Below are 18517 nucleotides of genomic sequence, written 5' to 3'. Positions count from 1 at the left end.
TGTGTGAGAAAACCACTTTCCTGAGCTCGTACAGCTCTAAGAACGCAGCAAACGCGTTTTCTCAGCTCACCAAGGCAGAAAATCGAATGAATGATTATTTCCACAACATTCATGCATTTTGGATGACATGTTAAAAAACAACTTTTTTGTTTATTATTTTTAAGATTTTGCTGTTTAAAAATGTTTACAAACTTATTTTGTATGTTTTACATAAATATCCATTAGTTGTGTGAGAAAACCACTTTCCTGAGCTCGTACAGCTCTAAGAACGCAGCAAACGCGTTTTCTCAGCTCACCAAGGCACAAAATCGAATGAATGATCATTTCCACAACATTCATGCATTTTGACATACATCTTAAAAAACAACTTCTTTGTTGATTATTTTTAAGATTTTGCTGTTTAAAAATGTTTACAAACTTATTTTGTATGTTATCCATTAACATTATTTTGTATGTTATCCATTATCCATACTAATCCATTAGTTGTGTGTGAAAACCACTTTCCTGAGCTCGTACAGCTCTAAGAACGCAGCAAACGCGTTTTCTCAGCTCACCAAGGCAGAAAATCAAATGAATGATTATTTCCACAACATTCATGCATTTTGGCATACACCTTAAAAAACTATTTTTGTTTATTATTTTTAAGATTTTGCTGTTTAAAAATGTTTACAAACTTATTTTGTATGTTATCCATTAACATTATTTTGTATGTTATCCATTATCCATACTAATCCATTAGTTGTGTGAGAAAACCACTTTCCTGAGCTCGTACAGCTCTAAGATCGCAGCAAACGCGTTTTCTCAGCTCACCAAGGCAGAAAATCGAATGAATGATCATTTCCACAACATTCATGTTTTTTGAATGACATGTTAAAAAACAACTTTTTTGTTTATTATTTTTAAGATTTTGCTGTTTAAAAATGTTTACAAACTTATTTTGTATGTTTTACATAAATATCCATTAGTTGTGTGAGAAAACCACTTTCCTGAGCTCGTACAGCTCTAAGAACGCAGCAAACGCGTTTTCTCAGCTCACCAAGGCAGAAAATCGAATGAATGATCATTTCCACAACATTCATGCATTTTGACATACATCTTAAAAAACAACTTTTTTGTTTATTATTTTTAAGATTTTGCTGTTTAAAAATGTTTACAAACTTATTTTGTATGTTATCCATTAACATTATTTTTTGTATGTTATCCCTTATCCATACTAATCCATTAGTTGTGTGAGAAAACCACTTTCCTGAGCTCGTACAGCTCTAAGAACGCAGCAAACGCGTTTTCTCAGCTCACCAAGGCAGAAAATCGAATGAATGATTATTTCCACAACATTCATGCATTTTGGCATACATCTTAAAAAACATCTTTTTTGTTTATTATTTTTAAGATTTTGCTGTTTAAAAATGTTTACAAACTTATTTTGTATGTTATCCATTAACATTATTTTGTATGTTATCCATTATCCATACTAATCCATTAGTTGTGTGAGAAAACCACTTTCCTGAGCTCGTACAGCTCTAAGAACGCAGCAAACGCGTTTTCTCAGCTCACCAAGGCAGAAAATCGAATGAATGATCGTTTCCACAACATTCATGCATTTTGGATGACATGTTAAAAAAACAACTTTTTTGTTTATTATTTTTAGGATTTTGCTGTTTAAAAATGTTTACAAACTTATTTTGTATGTTATCCATTAACATTATTTTGTATGTTATCCATTATCCATACTAATCCATTAGTTGTGTGTGAAAACCACTTTCCTGAGCTCGTACAGCTCTAAGAACGCAGCAAACGCGTTTTCTCAGCTCACCAAGGCAGAAAATCGAATGAATGATTATTTCCACAACATTCATGCATTTTGGCATACACCTTAAAAAACAACTTTTTTGTTTATTATTTTTAAGATTTTGCTGTTTAAAAATGTTTACAAACTTATTTTGTATGTTATCCATTAACATTATTTTGTATGTTATCCATTATCCATACTAATCCATTAGTTGTGTGAGAAAACCACTTTCCTGAGCTCGTACAGCTCTAAGAACGCAGCAAACGCGTTTTCTCAGCTCACCAAGGCAGAAAATCGAATGAATGATCATTTCCACAACATTCATGCATTTTGACATACATCTTAAAAAACAACTTTTTTGTTTATTATTTTTAAGATTTTGCTGTTTAAAAATGTTTACAAACTTATTTTGTATGTTATCCATTAACATTATTTTTTGTATGTTATCCCTTATCCATAGTAATCCATTAGTTGTGTGAGAAAACCACTTTCCTGAGCTCGTACAGCTCTAAGAACGCAGCAAACGCGTTTTCTCAGCTCACCAAGGCAGAAAATCGAATGAATGATTATTTCCACAACATTCATGCATTTTGGCATACATCTTAAAAAACATCTTTTTTGTTTATTATTTTTAAGATTTTGCTGTTTAAAAATGTTTACAAACTTATTTTGTATGTTATCCATTAACATTATTTTGTATGTTATCCATTATCCATACTAATCCATTAGTTGTGTGAGAAAATCACTTTCCTAAGCTCGTACAGCTCTAAGAACGCAGCAAACGCGTTTTCTCAGCTCACCAAGGCAGAAAATCGAATGAATGATCGTTTCCACAACATTCATGCATTTTGGATGACATGTTAAAAAAACAACTTTTTTGTTTATTATTTTTAAGATTTTGCTGTTTAAAAATGTTTACAAACTTATTTTGTATGTTTTACATAAATATCCATTAGTTGTGTGAGAAAACCACTTTCCTGAGCTCGTACAGCTCTAAGAACGCAGCAAACGCGTTTTCTCAGCTCAACAAGGCAGAAAATCGAATGAATGATTATTTCCACAACATTCATGCATTTTGGATGACATGTTAAAAAACAACTTTTTTGTTTATTATTTTTAAGATTTTGCTGTTTAAAAATGTTTACAAACTTATTTTGTATGTTATATATTAACATTATTTTGTATGTTATCCATTATCCATACTAATCCATTAGTTGTGTGAGAAAACCACTTTCCTGAGCTCGTACAGCTCTAAGAACGCAGCAAACGCGTTTTCTCAGCTCACCAAGGCAGAAAATCGAATGAATGATTATTTCCACAACATTCATGCATTTTGGATGACATGTTAAAAAACAACTTTTTTGTTTATTATTTTTAAGATTTTGCTGTTTAAAAATGTTTACAAACTTATTTTGTATGTTTTACATAAATATCCATTAGTTGTGTGAGAAAACCACTTTCCTGAGCTCGTACAGCTCTAAGAACGCAGCAAACGCGTTTTCTCAGCTCACCAAGGCAGAAAATCGAATGAATGATCATTTCCACAACATTCATGCATTTTGACATACATCTTAAAAAACAACTTTTTTGTTTATTATTTTTAAGATTTTGCTGTTTAAAAATGTTTACAAACTTATTTTGTATGTTATCCATTAACATTATTTTGTATGTTATCCATTATCCATACTAATCCATTAGTTGTGTGTGAAAACCACTTTCCTGAGCTCGTACAGCTCTAAGAACGCAGCAAACGCGTTTTCTCAGCTCACCAAGGCAGAAAATCGAATGAATGATTATTTCCACAACATTCATGCATTTTGGCATACACCTTAAAAAACAACTTTTTTGTTTATTATTTTTAAGATTTTGCTTTTTAAAAATGTTTACAAACTTATTTTGTATGTTATCCATTAACATTATTTTGTATGTTATCCATTATCCATACTAATCCATTAGTTGTGTGAGAAAACCACTTTCCTGAGCTCGTACAGCTCTAAGATCGCAGCAAACGCGTTTTCTCAGCTCACCAAGGCAGAAAATCGAATGAATGATCATTTCCACAACATTCATGCATTTTGGCATACATCTTAAAAAACAACTTTTTTGTTTATTATTTTTAAGATTTTGCTGTTTAAAAATGTTTACAAACTTATTTTGTATGTTTTACATAAATATCCATTAGTTGTGTGAGAAAACCACTTTCCTGAGCTCGTACAGCTCTAAGAACGCAGCAAACGCGTTTTCTCAGCTCACCAAGGCAGAAAATCGAATGAATGATCATTTCCACAACATTCATGCATTTTGACATACATCTTAAAAAACAACTTTTTTGTTTATTATTTTTAAGATTTTGCTGTTTAAAAATGTTTACAAACTTATTTTGTATGTTATCCATTAACATTATTTTTTGTATGTTATCCATTATCCATACTAATCCATTAGTTGTGTGAGAAAACCACTTTCCTGAGCTCGTACAGCTCTAAGAACGCAGCAAACGCGTTTTCTCAGCTCACCAAGGCAGAAAATCGAATGAATGATCGTTTCCACAACATTCATGCATTTTGGATGACATGTTAAAAAAACAACTTTTTTGTTTATTATTTTTAAGATTTTGCTGTTTAAAAATGTTTACAAACTTATTTTGTATGTTTTACATAAATATCCATTAGTTGTGTGAGAAAACCACTTTCCTGAGCTCGTACAGCTCTAAGAACGCAGCAAACGCGTTTTCTCAGCTCACCAAGGCAGAAAATCGAATGAATGATCGTTTCCACAACATTCATGCATTTTGGATGACATGTTAAAAAAACAACTTTTTTGTTTATTATTTTTAAGATTTTGCTGTTTAAAAATGTTTACAAACTTATTTTGTATGTTTTACATAAATATCCATTAGTTGTGTGAGAAAACCACTTTCCTGAGCTCGTACAGCTCTAAGAACGCAGCAAACGCGTTTTCTCAGCTCACCAAGGCAGAAAATCGAATGAATGATCATTTCCACAACATTCATGCATTTTGGATGACATGTTAAAAAACAACTTTTTTGTTTATTATTTTTAAAATTTTGCTGTTTAAAATTGTTTACAAACTTATTTTGTATGTTATCCATTAACATTATTTTGTATGTTATCCATTATCCATACTAATCCATTAGTTGTGTGTGAAAACCACTTTCCTGAGCTCGTACAGCTCTAAGAACGCAGCAAACGCGTTTTCTCAGCTCACCAAGGCAGAAAATCGAATGAATGATTATTTCCACAACATTCATGCATTTTGGCATACACCTTAAAAAACAACTTTTTTGTTTATTATTTTTAAGATTTTGCTGTTTAAAAATGTTTACAAACTTATTTTGTATGTTATCCATTAACATTATTTTGTATGTTATCCATTATCCATACTAATCCATTAGTTGTGTGAGAAAACCACTTTCCTGAGCTCGTACAGCTCTAAGATCGCAGCAAACGCGTTTTCTCAGCTCACCAAGGCAGAAAATCGAATGAATGATCATTTCCACAACATTCATGCATTTTGGCATACATCTTAAAAAACAACTTTTTTGTTTATTATTTTTAAGATTTTGCTGTTTAAAAATGTTTACAAACTTATTTTGTATGTTTTACATAAATATCCATTAGTTGTGTGAGAAAACCACTTTCCTGAGCTCGTACAGCTCTAAGAACGCAGCAAACGCGTTTTCTCAGCTCACCAAGGCAGAAAATCGAATGAATGATCATTTCCACAACATTCATGCATTTTGACATACATCTTAAAAAACAACTTTTTTGTTTATTATTTTTAAGATTTTGCTGTTTAAAAATGTTTACAAACTTATTTTGTATGTTATCCATTAACATTATTTTTTGTATGTTATCCCTTATCCATTCTAATCCATTAGTTGTGTGAGAAAACCACTTTCCTGAGCTCGTACAGCTCTAAGAACGCAGCAAACGCGTTTTCTCAGCTCACCAAGGCAGAAAATCGAATGAATGATTATTTCCACAACATTCATGCATTTTGGCATACATTTTAAAAAACATCTTTTTTGTTTATTATTTTTAAAATTTTGCTGTTTAAAAATGTTTACAAACTTATTTTGTATGTTATCCATTAACATTATTTTGTATGTTATCCATTATCCATACTAATCCATTAGTTGTGTGAGAAAACCACTTTCCTGAGCTCGTACAGCTCTAAGAACGCAGCAAACGCGTTTTCTCAGCTCACCAAGGCAGAAAATCAAATGAATGATCGTTTCCAGAACATTCATGCATTTTGGATGACATGTTATAAAAAACAACTTTTTTGTTTATTATTTTTAAGATTTTGCTGTTTAAAAATGTTTACAAACTTATTTTGTATGTTTTACATAAATATCCATTAGTTGTGTGAGAAAACCACTTTCCTGAGCTCGTACAGCTCTAAGAACGCAGCAAACGCGTTTTCTCAGCTCACCAAGGCAGAAAATCGAATGAATGATCATTTCCACAACATTCATGCATTTTGGATGACATGTTAAAAAACAACTTTTTTGTTTATTATTTTTAAGATTTTGCTGTTTAAAATTGTTTACAAACTTATTTTGTATGTTATCCATTAACATTATTTTGTATGTTATCCATTATCCATACTAATCCATTAGTTGTGTGAGAAAACCACTTTCCTGAGCTCGTACAGCTCTAAGAACGCAGCAAACGCGTTTTCTCAGCTCACCAAGGCAGAAAATCGAATGAATGATCATTTCCACAACAACATTCATGCATTTTGGATGACATGTTAAAAAACAACTTTTTTGTTTATTATTTTTAAGATTTTGCTGTTTAAAAATGTTTACAAACTTATTTTGTATGTTATATATTAACATTATTTTGTATGTTATCCATTATCCATACTAATCCATTAGTTGTGTGAGAAAACCACTTTCCTGAGCTCGTACAGCTCTAAGAACGCAGCAAACGCGTTTTCTCAGCTCACCAAGGCAGAAAATCGAATGAATGAATATTTCCACAACATTCATGCATTTTGGATGACATGTTAAAAAACAACTTTTTTGTTTATTATTTTTAAGATTTTGCTGTTTAAAAATGTTTACAAACTTATTTTGTATGTTTTACATAAATATCCATTAGTTGTGTGAGAAAACCACTTTCCTGAGCTCGTACAGCTCTAAGAACGCAGCAAACGCGTTTTCTCAGCTCACCAAGGCAGAAAATCGAATGAATGATCATTTCCACAACATTCATGCATTTTGACATACATCTTAAAAAACAACTTTTTTGTTTATTATTTTTAAGATTTTGCTGTTTAAAAATGTTTACAAACTTATTTTGTATGTTATCCATTAACATTATTTTGTATGTTATCCATTATCCATACTAATCCATTAGTTGTGTGAGAAAACCACTTTCCTGAGCTCGTACAGCTCTAAGAACGCAGCAAACGCGTTTTCTCAGCTCACCAAGGCAGAAAATCGAATGAATGATCATTTCCACAACATTCATGCATTTTGGATGACATGTTAAAAAACAACTTTTTTGTTTATTATTTTTAAGATTTTGCTGTTTAAAAATGTTTACAAACTTATTTTGTATGTTTTACATAAATATCCATTAGTTGTGTGAGAAAACCACTTTCCTGAGCTCGTACAGCTCTAAGAACGCAGCAAACGCGTTTTCTCAGCTCACCAAGGCAGAAAATCGAATGAATGATCATTTCCACAACATTCATGCATTTTGACATACATCTTAAAAAACAACTTTTTTGTTTATTATTTTTAAGATTTTGCTATTTAAAAATGTTTACAAACTTATTTTGTATGTTATCCATTAACATTATTTTGTATGTTATCCATTATCCATACTAATCCATTAGTTGTGTGAGAAAACCACTTTCCTGAGCTCGTACAGCTCTAAGAACGCAGCAAACGCGTTTTCTCAGCTCACCAAGGCAGAAAATCGAATGAATGATCGTTTCCAGAACATTCATGCATTTTGGATGACATGTTATAAAAAACAACTTTTTTGTTTATTATTTTTAAGATTTTGCTGTTTAAAAATGTTTACAAACTTATTTTGTATGTTTTACATAAATATCCATTAGTTGTGTGAGAAAACCACTTTCCTGAGCTCGTACAGCTCTAAGAACGCAGCAAACGCGTTTTCTCAGCTCACCAAGGCAGAAAATCGAATGAATGATCATTTCCACAACATTCATGCATTTTGGATGACATGTTAAAAAACAACTTTTTTGTTTATTATTTTTAAGATTTTGCTGTTTAAAATTGTTTACAAACTTATTTTGTATGTTATCCATTAACATTATTTTGTATGTTATCCATTATCCATACTAATCCATTAGTTGTGTGAGAAAACCACTTTCCTGAGCTCGTACAGCTCTAAGAACGCAGCAAACGCGTTTTCTCAGCTCACCAAGGCAGAAAATCGAATGAATGATCATTTCCACAACAACATTCATGCATTTTGGATGACATGTTAAAAAACAACTTTTTTGTTTATTATTTTTAAGATTTTGCTGTTTAAAAATGTTTACAAACTTATTTTGTATGTTATATATTAACATTATTTTGTATGTTATCCATTATCCATACTAATCCATTAGTTGTGTGAGAAAACCACTTTCCTGAGCTCGTACAGCTCTAAGAACGCAGCAAACGCGTTTTCTCAGCTCACCAAGGCAGAAAATCGAATGAATGAATATTTCCACAACATTCATGCATTTTGGATGACATGTTAAAAAACAACTTTTTTGTTTATTATTTTTAAGATTTTGCTGTTTAAAAATGTTTACAAACTTATTTTGTATGTTTTACATAAATATCCATTAGTTGTGTGAGAAAACCACTTTCCTGAGCTCGTACAGCTCTAAGAACGCAGCAAACGCGTTTTCTCAGCTCACCAAGGCAGAAAATCGAATGAATGATCATTTCCACAACATTCATGCATTTTGACATACATCTTAAAAAACAACTTTTTTGTTTATTATTTTTAAGATTTTGCTGTTTAAAAATGTTTACAAACTTATTTTGTATGTTATCCATTAACATTATTTTGTATGTTATCCATTATCCATACTAATCCATTAGTTGTGTGAGAAAACCACTTTCCTGAGCTCGTACAGCTCTAAGAACGCAGCAAACGCGTTTTCTCAGCTCACCAAGGCAGAAAATCGAATGAATGATCATTTCCACAACATTCATGCATTTTGGATGACATGTTAAAAAACAACTTTTTTGTTTATTATTTTTAAGATTTTGCTGTTTAAAAATGTTTACAAACTTATTTTGTATGTTTTACATAAATATCCATTAGTTGTGTGAGAAAACCACTTTCCTGAGCTCGTACAGCTCTAAGAACGCAGCAAACGCGTTTTCTCAGCTCACCAAGGCAGAAAATCGAATGAATGATCATTTCCACAACATTCATGCATTTTGACATACATCTTAAAAAACAACTTTTTTGTTTATTATTTTTAAGATTTTGCTGTTTAAAAATGTTTACAAACTTATTTTGTATGTTATCCATTAACATTATTTTGTATGTTATCCATTATCCATACTAATCCATTAGTTGTGTGAGAAAACCACTTTCCTGAGCTCGTACAGCTCTAAGAACGCAGCAAACGCGTTTTCTCAGCTCACCAAGGCAGAAAATCGAATGAATGATCATTTCCACAACATTCATGCATTTTGGATGACAAGTTAAAAAACAACTTTTTTGTTTATTATTTTTAAGATTTTGCTGTTTAAAAATGTTTACAAACTTATTTTGTATGTTATCCATTAACATTATTTTGTATGTTATCCATTATCCATACTAATCCATTAGTTGTGTGAGAAAACCACTTTCCTGAGCTCGTACAGCTCTAAGATCGCAGCAAACGCGTTTTCTCAGCTCACCAAGGCAGAAAATCGAATGAATGATCATTTCCACAACATTCATGCATTTTGACATACATCTTAAAAAACAACTTTTTTGTTTATTATTTTTAAGATTTTGCTGTTTAAAAATGTTTACAAACTTATTTTGTATGTTTTACATAAATATCCATTAGTTGTGTGAGAAAACCACTTTCCTGAGCTCGTACAGCTCTAAGAACGCAGCAAACGCGTTTTCTCAGCTCACCAAGGCAGAAAATCGAATGAATGATCATTTCCACAACATTCATGCATTTTGGATGACATGTTAAAAAACAACTTTTTTGTTTATTATTTTTAAAATTTTGCTGTTTAAAATTGTTTACAAACTTATTTTGTATGTTATCCATTAACATTATTTTGTATGTTATCCATTATCCATACTAATCCATTAGTTGTGTGAGAAAACCACTTTCCTGAGCTCGTACAGCTCTAAGAACGCAGCAAACGCGTTTTCTCAGCTCACCAAGGCAGAAAATCGAATGAATGATCATTTCCACAACAACATTCATGCATTTTGGATGACATGTTAAAAAACAACTTTTTTATTTATTATTTTTAAGATTTTGCTGTTTAAAAATGTTTACAAACTTATTTTGTATGTTATATATTAACATTATTTTGTATGTTATCCATTATCCATACTAATCCATTAGTTGTGTGAGAAAACCACTTTCCTGAGCTCGTACAGCTCTAAGAACGCAGCAAACGCGTTTTCTCAGCTCACCAAGGCAGAAAATCGAATGAATGATTATTTCCACAACATTCATGCATTTTGGATGACATGTTAAAAAACAACTTTTTTGTTTATTATTTTTAAGATTTTGCTGTTTAAAAATGTTTACAAACTTATTTTGTATGTTTTACATAAATATCCATTAGTTGTGTGAGAAAACCACTTTCCTGAGCTCGTACAGCTCTAAGAACGCAGCAAACGCGTTTTCTCAGCTCACCAAGGCAGAAAATCGAATGAATGATCATTTCCACAACATTCATGCATTTTGACATACATCTTAAAAAACAACTTTTTTGTTTATTATTTTTAAGATTTTGCTGTTTAAAAATGTTTACAAACTTATTTTGTATGTTATCCATTAACATTATTTTGTATGTTATCCATTATCCATACTAATCCATTAGTTGTGTGTGAAAACCACTTTCCTGAGCTCGTACAGCTCTAAGAACGCAGCAAACGCGTTTTCTCAGCTAACCAAGGCAGAAAATCGAATGAATGATTATTTCCACAACATTCATGCATTTTGGCATACACCTTAAAAAACAACTTTTTTGTTTATTATTTTTAAGATTTTGCTGTTTAAAAATGTTTACAAACTTATTTTGTATGTTATCCATTAACATTATTTTGTATGTTATCCATTATCCATACTAATCCATTAGTTGTGTGAGAAAACCACTTTCCTGAGCTCGTACAGCTCTAAGATCGCAGCAAACGCGTTTTCTCAGCTCACCAAGGCAGAAAATCGAATGAATGATCATTTCCACAACATTCATGCATTTTGGCATACATCTTAAAAAACAACTTTTTTGTTTATTATTTTTAAGATTTTGCTGTTTAAAAATGTTTACAAACTTATTTTGTATGTTTTACATAAATATCCATTAGTTGTGTGAGAAAACCACTTTCCTGAGCTCGTACAGCTCTAAGAACGCAGCAAACGCGTTTTCTCAGCTCACCAAGGCAGAAAATCGAATGAATGATCATTTCCACAACATTCATGCATTTTGACATACATCTTAAAAAACAACTTTTTTGTTTATTATTTTTAAGATTTTGCTGTTTAAAAATGTTTACAAACTTATTTTGTATGTTATCCATTAACATTATTTTTTGTATGTTATCCCTTATCCATACTAATCCATTAGTTGTGTGAGAAAACCACTTTCCTGAGCTCGTACAGCTCTAAGAACGCAGCAAACGCGTTTTCTCAGCTCACCAAGGCAGAAAATCGAATGAATGATTATTTCCACAACATTCATGCATTTTGGCATACATTTTAAAAAACATCTTTTTTGTTTATTATTTTTAAGATTTTGCTGTTTAAAAATGTTTACAAACTTATTTTGTATGTTATCCATTAACATTATTTTGTATGTTATCCATTATCCATACTAATCCATTAGTTGTGTGAGAAAACCACTTTCCTGAGCTCGTACAGCTCTAAGAACGCAGCAAACGCGTTTTCTCAGCTCACCAAGGCAGAAAATCGAATGAATGATCGTTTCCACAACATTCATGCATTTTGGATGACATGTTAAAAAAACAACTTTTTTGTTTATTATTTTTAAGATTTTGCTGTTTAAAAATGTTTACAAACTTATTTTGTATGTTTTACATAAATATCCATTAGTTGTGTGAGAAAACCACTTTCCTGAGCTCGTACAGCTCTAAGAACGCAGCAAACGCGTTTTCTCAGCTCACCAAGGCAGAAAATCGAATGAATGATCATTTCCACAACATTCATGCATTTTGGATGACATGTTAAAAAACAACTTTTTTGTTTATTATTTTTAAGATTTTGCTGTTTAAAATTGTTTACAAACTTATTTTGTATGTTATCCATTAACATTATTTTGTATGTTATCCATTATCCATACTAATCCATTAGTTGTGTGAGAAAACCACTTTCCTGAGCTCGTACAGCTCTAAGAACGCAGCAAACGCGTTTTCTCAGCTCACCAAGGCAGAAAATCGAATGAATGATCATTTCCACAACAACATTCATGCATTTTGGATGACATGTTAAAAAACAACTTTTTTGTTTATTATTTTTAAGATTTTGCTGTTTAAAAATGTTTACAAACTTATTTTGTATGTTATATATTAACATTATTTTGTATGTTATCCATTATCCATACTAATCCATTAGTTGTGTGAGAAAACCACTTTCCTGAGCTCGTACAGCTCTAAGAACGCAGCAAACGCGTTTTCTCAGCTCACCAAGGCAGAAAATCGAATGAATGAATATTTCCACAACATTCATGCATTTTGGATGACATGTTAAAAAACAACTTTTTTGTTTATTATTTTTAAGATTTTGCTGTTTAAAAATGTTTACAAACTTATTTTGTATGTTTTACATAAATATCCATTAGTTGTGTGAGAAAACCACTTTCCTGACCTCGTACAGCTCTAAGAACGCAGCAAACGCGTTTTCTCAGCTCACCAAGGCAGAAAATCGAATGAATGATCATTTCCACAACATTCATGCATTTTGACATACATCTTAAAAAACAACTTTTTTGTTTATTATTTTTAAGATTTTGCTGTTTAAAAATGTTTACAAACTTATTTTGTATGTTATCCATTAACATTATTTTGTATGTTATCCATTATCCATACTAATCCATTAGTTGTGTGAGAAAACCACTTTCCTGAGCTCGTACAGCTCTAAGAACGCAGCAAACGCGTTTTCTCAGCTCACCAAGGCAGAAAATCGAATGAATGATCATTTCCACAACATTCATGCATTTTGGATGACATGTTAAAAAACAACTTTTTTGTTTATTATTTTTAAGATTTTGCTGTTTAAAAATGTTTACAAACTTATTTTGTATGTTTTACATAAATATCCATTAGTTGTGTGAGAAAACCACTTTCCTGAGCTCGTACAGCTCTAAGAACGCAGCAAACGCGTTTTCTCAGCTCACCAAGGCAGAAAATCGAATGAATGATCATTTCCACAACATTCATGCATTTTGACATACATCTTAAAAAACAACTTTTTTGTTTATTATTTTTAAGATTTTGCTATTTAAAAATGTTTACAAACTTATTTTGTATGTTATCCATTAACATTATTTTGTATGTTATCCATTATCCATACTAATCCATTAGTTGTGTGAGAAAACCACTTTCCTGAGCTCGTACAGCTCTAAGAACGCAGCAAACGCGTTTTCTCAGCTCACCAAGGCAGAAAATCGAATGAATGATCATTTCCACAACATTCATGCATTTTGACATACATCTTAAAAAACAACTTTTTTGTTTATTATTTTTAAGATTTTGCTGTTTAAAAATGTTTACAAACTTATTTTGTATGTTATCCATTAACATTATTTTGTATGTTATCCATTATCCATACTAATCCATTAGTTGTGTGAGAAAACCACTTTCCTGAGCTCGTACAGCTCTAAGAACGCAGCAAACGCGTTTTCTCAGCTCACCAAGGCAGAAAATCGAATGAATGATCATTTCCACAACATTCATGCATTTTGGATGACAAGTTAAAAAACAACTTTTTTGTTTATTATTTTTAAGATTTTGCTGTTTAAAATGTTTACAAACTTATTTTGTATGTTATCCATTAACATTATTTTGTATGTTATCCATTATCCATACTAATCCATTAGTTGTGTGAGAAAACCACTTTCCTGAGCTCGTACAGCTCTAAGATCGCAGCAAACGCGTTTTCTCAGCTCACCAAGGCAGAAAATCGAATGAATGATCATTTCCACAACATTCATGCATTTTGGCATACATCTTAAAAAACAACTTTTTTGTTTATTATTTTTAAGATTTTGCTGTTTAAAAATGTTTACAAACTTATTTTGTATGTTTTACATAAATATCCATTAGTTGTGTGAGAAAACCACTTTCCTGAGCTCGTACAGCTCTAAGAACGCAGCAAACGCGTTTTCTCAGCTCACCAAGGCAGAAAATCGAATGAATGATCATTTCCACAACATTCATGCATTTTGGATGACAAGTTAAAAAACAACTTTTTTGTTTATTATTTTTAAGATTTTGCTGTTTAAAAATGTTTACAAACTTATTTTGTATGTTATCCATTAACATTATTTTGTATGTTATCCATTATCCATACTAATCCATTAGTTGTGTGAGAAAACCACGTTCCTGAGCTCGTACAGCTCTAAGATCGCAGCAATCGCGTTTTCTCAGCTCACCAAGGCAGAAAATCGAATGAATGATCATTTCCACAACATTCATGCATTTTGGCATACATCTTAAAAAACAACTTTTTTGTTTATTATTTTTAAGATTTTGCTGTTTAAAAATGTTTACAAACTTATTTTGTATGTTATCCATTAACATTATCTTGTATGTTATCCATTATCCATACTAATCCATTAGTTGTGTGAGAAAACCACTTTCCTGAGCTCGTACAGCTCTAAGAACGCAGCAAACGCGTTTTCTCAGCTCACCAAGGCAGAAAATCGAATGAATGATCATTTCCACAACATTCATGCATTTTGGCATACATCTTAAAAAACAACTTTTTTGTTTATTATTTTTAAGATTTTGCTGTTTAAAAATGTTTACAAACTTATTTTGTATGTTATCCATTAACATTATTTTGTATGTTATCCATTATCCATACTAATCCATTAGTTGTGTGAGAAAACCACTTTCCTGAGCTCGTACAGCTCTAAGAACGCAGCAAACGCGTTTTCTCAGCTCACCAAGGCAGAAAATCGAATGAATGATCGTTTCCACAACATTCATGCATTTTGGATGACATGTTAAAAAAACAACTTTTTTGTTTATTATTTTTAAGATTTTGCTGTTTAAAAATGTTTACAAACTTATTTTGTATGTTTTACATAAATATCCATTAGTTGTGTGAGAAAACCACTTTCCTGAGCTCGTACAGCTCTAAGAACGCAGCAAACGCGTTTTCTCAGCTCACCAAGGCAGAAAATCGAATGAATGATCATTTCCACAACATTCATGCATTTTGGATGACATGTTAAAAAACAACTTTTTTGTTTATTATTTTTAAGATTTTGCTGTTTAAAATTGTTTACAAACTTATTTTGTATGTTATCCATTAACATTATTTTGTATGTTATCCATTATCCATACTAATCCATTAGTTGTGTGAGAAAACCACTTTCCTGAGCTCGTACAGCTCTAAGAACGCAGCAAACGCGTTTTCTCAGCTCACCAAGGCAGAAAATCGAATGAATGATCATTTCCACAACAACATTCATGCATTTTGGATGACATGTTAAAAAACAACTTTTTTGTTTATTATTTTTAAGATTTTGCTGTTTAAAAATGTTTACAAACTTATTTTGTATGTTATATATTAACATTATTTTGTATGTTATCCATTATCCATACTAATCCATTAGTTGTGTGAGAAAACCACTTTCCTGAGCTCGTACAGCTCTAAGAACGCAGCAAACGCGTTTTCTCAGCTCACCAAGGCAGAAAATCGAATGAATGAATATTTCCACAACATTCATGCATTTTGGATGACATGTTAAAAAACAACTTTTTTGTTTATTATTTTTAAGATTTTGCTGTTTAAAAATGTTTACAAACTTATTTTGTATGTTTTACATAAATATCCATTAGTTGTGTGAGAAAACCACTTTCCTGAGCTCGTACAGCTCTAAGAACGCAGCAAACGCGTTTTCTCAGCTCACCAAGGCAGAAAATCGAATGAATGATCATTTCCACAACATTCATGCATTTTGACATACATCTTAAAAAACAACTTTTTTGTTTATTATTTTTAAGATTTTGCTGTTTAAAAATGTTTACAAACTTATTTTGTATGTTATCCATTAACATTATTTTGTATGTTATCCATTATCCATACTAATCCATTAGTTGTGTGAGAAAACCACTTTCCTGAGCTCGTACAGCTCTAAGAACGCAGCAAACGCGTTTTCTCAGCTCACCAAGGCAGAAAATCGAATGAATGATCATTTCCACAACATTCATGCATTTTGGATGACATGTTAAAAAACAACTTTTTTGTTTATTATTTTTAAGATTTTGCTGTTTAAAAATGTTTACAAACTTATTTTGTATGTTTTACATAAATATCCATTAGTTGTGTGAGAAAACCACTTTCCTGAGCTCGTACAGCTCTAAGAACGCAGCAAACGCGTTTTCTCAGCTCACCAAGGCAGAAAATCGAATGAATGATCATTTCCACAACATTCATGCATTTTGACATACATCTTAAAAAACAACTTTTTTGTTTATTATTTTTAAGATTTTGCTATTTAAAAATGTTTACAAACTTATTTTGTATGTTATCCATTAACATTATTTTGTATGTTATCCATTATCCATACTAATCCATTAGTTGTGTGAGAAAACCACTTTCCTGAGCTCGTACAGCTCTAAGAACGCAGCAAACGCGTTTTCTCAGCTCACCAAGGCAGAAAATCGAATGAATGATCATTTCCACAACATTCATGCATTTTGACATACATCTTAAAAAACAACTTTTTTGTTTATTATTTTTAAGATTTTGCTGTTTAAAAATGTTTACAAACTTATTTTGTATGTTATCCATTAACATTATTTTGTATGTTATCCATTATCCATACTAATCCATTAGTTGTGTGAGAAAACCACTTTCCTGAGCTCGTACAGCTCTAAGAACGCAGCAAACGCGTTTTCTCAGCTCACCAAGGCAGAAAATCGAATGAATGATCATTTCCACAACATTCATGCATTTTGGATGACAAGTTAAAAAACAACTTTTTTGTTTATTATTTTTAAGATTTTGCTGTTTAAAAATGTTTACAAACTTATTTTGTATGTTATCCATTAACATTATTTTGTATGTTATCCATTATCCATACTAATCCATTAGTTGTGTGAGAAAACCACTTTCCTGAGCTCGTACAGCTCTAAGATCGCAGCAAACGCGTTTTCTCAGCTCACCAAGGCAGAAAATCGAATGAATGATCATTTCCACAACATTCATGCATTTTGGCATACATCTTAAAAAACAACTTTTTTGTTTATTATTTTTAAGATTTTGCTGTTTAAAAATGTTTACAAACTTATTTTGTATGTTTTACATAAATATCCATTAGTTGTGTGAGAAAACCACTTTCCTGAGCTCGTACAGCTCTAAGAACGCAGCAAACGCGTTTTCTCAGCTCACCAAGGCAGAAAATCGAATGAATGATCATTTCCACAACATTCATGCATTTTGGATGACAAGTTAAAAAACAACTTTTTTGTTTATTATTTTTAAGATTTTGCTGTTTAAAAATGTTTACAAACTTATTTTGTATGTTATCCATTAACATTATTTTGTATGTTATCCATTATCCATACTAATCCATTAGTTGTGTGAGAAAACCACTTTCCTGAGCTCGTACAGCTCTAAGATCGCAGCAATCGCGTTTTCTCAGCTCACCAAGGCAGAAAATCGAATGAATGATCATTTCCACAACATTCATGCATTTTGGCATACATCTTAAAAAACAACTTTTTTGTTTATTATTTTTAAGATTTTGCTGTTTAAAAATGTTTACAAACTTATTTTGTATGTTATCCATTAACATTATCTTGTATGTTATCCATTATCCATACTAATCCATTAGTTGTGTGAGAAAACCACTTTCCTGAGCTCGTACAGCTCTAAGAACGCAGCAAACGCGTTTTCTCAGCTCACCAAGGCAGAAAATCGAATGAATGATCATTTCCACAACATTCATGCATTTTGGCATACATCTTAAAAAACAACTTTTTTGTTTATTATTTTTAAGATTTTGCTGTTTAAAAATGTTTACAAACTTATTTTGTATGTTATCCATTAACATTATCTTGTATGTTATCCATTATCCATACTAATCCATTAGTTGTGTGAGAAAACCACTTTCCTGAGCTCGTACAGCTCTAAGAACGCAGCAAACGCGTTTTCTCAGCTCACCAAGGCAGAAAATCGAATGAATGATCATTTCCACAACATTCATGCATTTTGGATGACATGTTAAAAAACAACTTTTTTGTTTATTATTTTTAAGATTTTGCTGTTTAAAAATGTTTACAAACT

Source organism: Clarias gariepinus, chromosome 20 (assembly GCF_024256425.1).
Source record: "Clarias gariepinus isolate MV-2021 ecotype Netherlands chromosome 20, CGAR_prim_01v2, whole genome shotgun sequence".
NCBI lineage: Eukaryota > Metazoa > Chordata > Actinopteri > Siluriformes > Clariidae > Clarias > Clarias gariepinus.
This window is presented reverse-complemented; position numbering follows the sequence as displayed.